Consider the following 6919-nt stretch of genomic DNA (forward strand, 5'->3'; position numbering starts at 1 on the left):
CTCATGTTGCATACTTAGTCTTGTGTTCTCTAACTTGTGTTCATTTTCTTTTCTGAAAAGTAAGTTGGAAAAATGGAGACAGTGCAGAAATAAATGTAAACCTCATTTAAACCTTTAAACACAGAAAAATAATTTTATATCTGAGACTGGGAAAAGGTTTGTCATTTCTGAAGTAGTAGATCAAGATTTTCCAACATTATTCTTGTAAGTTTATGACATAATAGCTTTGACAGAAACAAACCCTGAAGAGATTTTGCATAAGATATGATGATGTAAATCAGAATACTCTCTAAAAGAATATTTCATCATGCCACTGTGCATTGCTGGTGAAGCTGGAACTGGAGCTTGCCTAGCTACAAACTACACATCATTTTACTAAAGTCAAGCTAATCTTTTGAAAAGTTAAATTTTCTGAACCTAGATTCAATTAACCTGAAAGAAAATTCCCTTCAAATAATGTTTAAAAATAATTAAAAATTATAACAACACAAAATATTGTATAATAGACAGACCTTTTAGTATTTCTGGTGTGTGAGCATGTAACGGAGTGCGTACATTAATCCCCCACCCCATTCAGAAATTGCAAGCAATTGTATGGCCTGTGAATAATAATAAAAAAACACTCAAATGACCCTTAATGGAAAAAAGGTTCCCCACCCCTGATCTAAAACAAAAAGTAGCTAACTTTGAAGCTAGTTAAGGGGGCAATATATTTATTTTGACACAAAAACAAAGACTACTTTTGAATGGATGTGCATTTAAGCTTAACCAGAAAAATTTACACTAAACACAATGAGAGAAAAAAATCTATATAAGTTCAAAACATTTGTTATAAAAAGATACCACACAGGTACTCAAATCAGTGATGATACATATGAGAATATGCAGTTTAGGAGAGTGTGTTCTATTATTGCCTTAGTTTGCTTGGCTATAAGGTAGTGTGTGCAATACAATGTGACAAAAAATAATAGTGTAGCGTTTTGTAGTTTGCTTACACTTGAAAATAACAGGTAGATACTGAAAATACTGTCATGCTATTAAAAATGTAGCTAAGTTAGCAAAGTAACTACTTTTAGTTCGTTACTCCAACACTGTCCTTCCCTGATGAAAAAAATTAAAATAAGCTGGTCTCCCAGCCTGGCAAAGCTGGTCTCCAGCTGTTCCTCAGCTGGTCTCTTATCTTGGCCAAGCTGGTCTTCAGCTGGTCTAGCTGGTCACCTAGGCCGTCCACGCTGGTCTCCTATTCTGGCCACAGTGGCCTTAAGCTGCTCTAGCTGGTCCCCTAGCCTGGCCAAGCTGGTCTTCAGCTGGTCTAGCGGGTGTTCTACTGTAGCTTGGTCAAGCTGGTGTTTAGCGGGTATAGCAAGTCTTCAGCTGATCTCCCAGCCTGGCCAAGTTGGTGTTCATCTGGTTTAGCTGGCAGATTAGCTGGTCTCTCAACCGACAAGTGGCAAAAAGTCCTCTGAAACCAGCAATCAGATCAGCCTAACTAGGCTAAAGCAGGTTTAAGCTGTTTTCCAGCAGGATTGTGGCATACAACAGTTGTTGATGTAAGGCATTTTATATATATAGCTTGTGTGAGCATAGTGTGTACGTGATAATGTGTAAATTCTATAAAAACAATTTGCATATGGCTTTTGGCTGATGTGGGATACTTTGCATGGGGATAAGAATGTAAATTAAGAATGTGAGAGTCTTGCCTCAAGACAGAAAAAATGAGTCAGCTGCCACAGACTCTTTTGTCTGCTGGAGTCAGCATGTGAAAATACAGTATGTGTTTATATCTGCTGTTGGTCCCATATACCTTGTGGAAAAGGCATATAGAGTTGCTATGTTTGTATTTTTCTGGGTGCTCTTAATATATTTGTTCCCAAGGGTCATGTCATGTCTGAATGACCCGCTGTGCTTCATTGATTATTTACAGCTTTATGTGCTTCATCCGGACATATTACATCAAGTGGCCTTTTGTTTATGTGCTGTCACTCTACAGTTAAATGGTTCCCAAGAAACAGGTTGCCCTCGCAATGAATAAATGGGAACTGGTGCTATTGAAAGCCTCTTCTTTCAAGCCCTGATGAACTTTTCTCTTGTACAGTCCTAATTAGGAGTGACTTGGTCTCGCTTGGCCTACACTCAAACATTTTGTTACCAGCAAGCTCATCAGCAGGACTTTGTCCATGCCTTGAACATGTTGTTTCTTATAGTCAGCTTCTTTTTAACAGCTTTTGCTCTCTAATTTAAAGGTGAAATGTGTAATTTTCTGTACCACTAGTGACATAAAACGGAATTGCTAAAATAATGATTGTTTTTAAGTTTCCTAAACACTCCCCCTGTCTTCCATTGTTTGGAGGAAACAGTTAGGCCTTCCCAAAATGCCACTGGTTGAGCCAGAAGTTTACATGTCAGGCCTATACAAACAAAAAGATTAATGTATTGATAGCGCCACATTGCTTACATTTTTCGGGGAAATCAACCTTTGAATGGCTTACTTAATGTATAGTAAGTATTTAATATTAAAAAAATTACATGTTGGGTAATTTCCTCTGCATAGAAATCATATCCAATGGCAATGTTGAACTGGTTAAATTCTGCACAATATATTTTCTGTCAGTGGTAGGCTACTTGGTAGTCCTTCTTCTAAAAAACACTGGCAATTTATCCATAGCTTTTAGGGGGTTCATCCCGCATAAAACTCAATGTCAATGAAAGTTTCTGTTTTTAAGCTTCAAACTGTCTGAATGGTATTTCAGAGGATATAGTTGAGTCAGCAATACTTTACATTAAACATTAAAAGCTGTAAAGGATTTATGCAAGACTTGACAAAGGATTCGTCTCTTTTATTGGGATAAACACACTACACTCACCTCAACAGCCTGTTTTCAAGGAGGAACCAGCAGACTTCTTGAGCCACCACTGTGTCCTATGTCCCCTAATGCAAACTAGGAGGCACCAAGTAACACGTCCAGTGCCGTTATCTTGTCTCTTTATGGAATATCCAGTTTTGAAGTTCAGCTGTACAATTTGTGCTCAAAGGTATCACAGTTTATATGGGGTTGCAATATGTTTTGCAATACGAGTGAATGGCACCAGCATTGGCGCTCTCTTGCATTGGTAATTGAATTGGCTCCTCCTTACGAAGCTCCCAAATTAAAAAAACAATGTGCCAAAAGCAGTGTGTGTTGCTTCAGGATTTTTGGTCTGATAACAATTAAAATCTTTTGCACCAACAATCATACAAGCGATTATCTAATCAGCCAATTGTGAGACAGCAGTGCATAAAATCATGCAGATATGGGCCAGGAGCTTCAGTTAATGTTCACATCAACCATCAGAATGGAGAAAAATGTGATCTCCATGATTTTGACCTTAGCATGATTGTTGGTGCCAGATGAGCTGGTTTGAGTATTTCTGTAACTGCTTATCTCTTGAGATTTTCACACACAACAGTCTCTAAAATGTACTCTGAATGGTGGCAAAAAAACAAAAAGAAACATCCAGTGTGCTGCAGTTCTGTGAACAGAAATGCCTTGTTGATGAGTGAGGTCAACAGAGATTGGCCAGACTGGTTCAAACTGACAAAGTCTACAGTAACTCAGATAACCACTCTGTACAATTGTGGTGAGAAGAATAGCATCTGCTATTCTGAGATGTGTGTTGGTGCAGTGTTGGCGGCACGAAGGGGGCCTACATAATATTAGGCAGGTGTTGTGGCTGATTGGTGTATATATAAACAGACCGCCTAAGAAAGGAGCATGTATTGAGAATATGCTTAGCACTGCACCAAGATATACACTTGACATTCATTCTTATATTTATACAGTTGTAAAAACATGGCCCTGTTTTTTATCGTAATACAATATCGCTGTTGTCATGGGGAGTAAATCTACTAAAGTAGACAGTTTCTGTAATGTCAGGTGGATTAACTTTTCAGACACAAACGTTTAGACTACAAGACCCTATATCAGAACCACATGCCAGTTTCTTCATTTTCTTTTCTTATAATGCATGCATTTGTTGCTTCAGACACATTCCTATAGCTTTCATATACAGTACGACAAACGTTACATTTTTCTTGCAGAGGACGTGTTTTGGCAGGACTGATAGCCATTACAGAAAGCCTTATGGTGCATTCCTGTCAGTATTTATCTGATTTTGTTACCCACACATGGGAGGGAATCAAGACCAAAGGAAGTTCCCCATCTCTGCTTGCAAAACAGGAAAATTGCATACTTCAACACTATTTGGCTCCACATACAGCTCAAGGGCTATGGTTTGATTGCATATTCGTAATAGCAACACGAGGGGGGAGAATTGTCTCAGCCAAAAAAGTACAATCGAGGGTGCAGCAAGGTGTGCAATATACACAGACGTCATGCACCTATCAATTTATTTATTTACATTTTTTGAGGGGGCACCAGTGGCAGTTCTGACTCACTTGGGACTTTAGACATGACTAAAGGAAAAAAAAAAAACGTTTTTGTTCTTAATATAAGAGGAAGATGGGACAGTCTGGTGTCACAGCTTTTGTTTGGCTGAATGAGTAAAAGATATTAGAACCATGAGTTTGCCATCATGTGACATTTGTAAGAGTTGTGCAAGGGTTTAACAGAAGTGAATCAAAAACCAGTATTCATCAAGCATATAAAAGTCCTCTTATTTGAATACATTCGTGTCTGGTGTGCTCATCTGAGTGAAGATCACAGAGATGATTGTGCTGTTAGAATTTCATGAAAGAAAACACATGATGCTTCATTACATTACCTGATACAGACAGAAGATTTAAAGGAATCGTTCACCCAAAATGAAAATAATTTACTCACTCTTGCTTCAAACTCTGAACTCAAAAGGAGATATTTAGTAGAATGTCCCAACTGCTCTTATCCTTAGAATGAAAGTGATTGGCAACCATGTCTTGAAAATCCAATAATTAAAAAATGACAAAAAGTACTATAAAAGTATGGTAAAAATGATCGGCAAGATTTGTGTGCTACTGTATATTCTTCCAAAGCCATACAATAGGTTTGAATAAGAAAACAAATGCACAAGTCATTATTGACTGTAAAGCCTATAGATTTATTGTAATATTGCCATCTGAAAATACAATAAAACAATTATTTCTATCTGATTTCAATGTGTTTTAAAATAAAACATTTTATAAGTGTTTTGATTCTGTCTTACCACAACATTGTGGATTAGGTGAAGGTAATGTATATTGTCTTTTACTTCACTGTAAAAAACTATTGAGTTTTTGAGTCAAAGATACCACGAAATGTGAATTTCTTTCATCTACATAAAACACATGATAGAACAACATTCCCCCAAATGTTGTCCCGACTAAGTTATCTGAATGAACAATTTCGTATTGAACAATGAGTTCCCAGCATCCACTGCAACATGAATAATTTATGTGGTTAGTGTAGCCTAATAGGCTTTTTTTTTTAGCTGTATATTAACTTTATGCTGTTATTGTTGTTTTTTTATGCCATTGTTAATAAATTGTTGTGTGGTGATTTTGGGAGCTCATCTTTTAACTTAATGAGGTTTGTTGACTGTCACCTTTATTGAGGTTTGTGTGTTAAGGGTTTAGGTCTATTGTGTATCAAATAATAGTATGTACTGCCTTGCAAGTCATACCTCTCTTTAGGCCAAGATTGCAGTTACCTTCATGTCAAAATAATTAAAGATATTTAGTACAATTTCCCAACTGCTCTTGTCTTTAGAATGAAAGTGATTGGCAACCATATCTCGAAAATCCAATAATTATAACGTGACAAAAAGTACCATAAAAGAATGGTAAAAGTGATCAATAATATTTGTGTGCTACTGTATGTTCTTCCAAAACAGTGACAAAATGAAAGTTCTCGTATTGTGAATTGATAGTTGGTTGAACAAGAAATGAGTAGTTCTCTCAAAATGAATTGTTGCATTTAATGAACTGACAAATGCACATTGACTAAACAAAGCAATGTGACTGAGGACAATTATTACGCAGAACTTAGTCCATTACATGTGCAGACAAAAAGATGCATTTCCTGACAATGCTATTGAGACTTGAGTGGGAGAATGTGTTCTTGTGTGAAGAAGGAAATGGCATTGTAATTGTCTGGACTAAGCTGATGCCTAAAATTTCTCCAAGATGCATTGTGGAGAGGTCTGGGTGTAAAGAACATCCTGAACCAGCATAACACTAAAATCCTGACAACAAAGTCTGATGGAATAAGCCTGTGAAGCCAGAACTGACACATCACATCACTCCCTATAATTCCCAAAGAGCATTCAATCCTATACTCTTGCACTTCATTGCAATCTAGTGGCCAGTTCATAGAATACCACTTGTCTAGATGTTATGCTTATGTTTTTAACAGATGAGTTAACATTATCTGTTAAACAGGGTAGTCAGACACAACCATAATAGGCCACAATTCAACACATGAAAAAACATTTTGTTCAAGTTTTTGGTGTTAAAATGTAAAATCCTCTAAGTAGAAAAATAGCACCCAAGTGTGTACAATGCACATCCAAACCCAAGTTGGGTACAGGTGCAGGTCAAAATACAACAAATGTAGAAAAAAGAGAAAGCATGGTATTATCAGTGTGCAGACATCTATTTCCTTTTTCTAAAATCGTCTTTGTAAATACCTTCTTATAGTGTCTATAAGGGTGATCTACCAAACATATTTTCCTGCACATAAACATAGTCAGGGATCAATTTCCTTAACATTTCTAAAGAAAACTTATAAAAGAAAAAAAGGACATTTAAAAAAACACTTGACATGTATCGTCAATGTACCAGGCAGGTTTGAATGCGCAGAAGTAACAAGCGAATACTGATTATTTTCTGTGAATAATGTTATGGTTATGGATTTTGGATTACAAAGCACTGGCAATAAGACAATTAATAACTTACATTTATTTGTAA

This window comes from Xyrauchen texanus, chromosome 46, assembly GCF_025860055.1.
Source record: "Xyrauchen texanus isolate HMW12.3.18 chromosome 46, RBS_HiC_50CHRs, whole genome shotgun sequence".
In the NCBI taxonomy this organism is placed as follows: Eukaryota; Metazoa; Chordata; class Actinopteri; order Cypriniformes; family Catostomidae; genus Xyrauchen; species Xyrauchen texanus.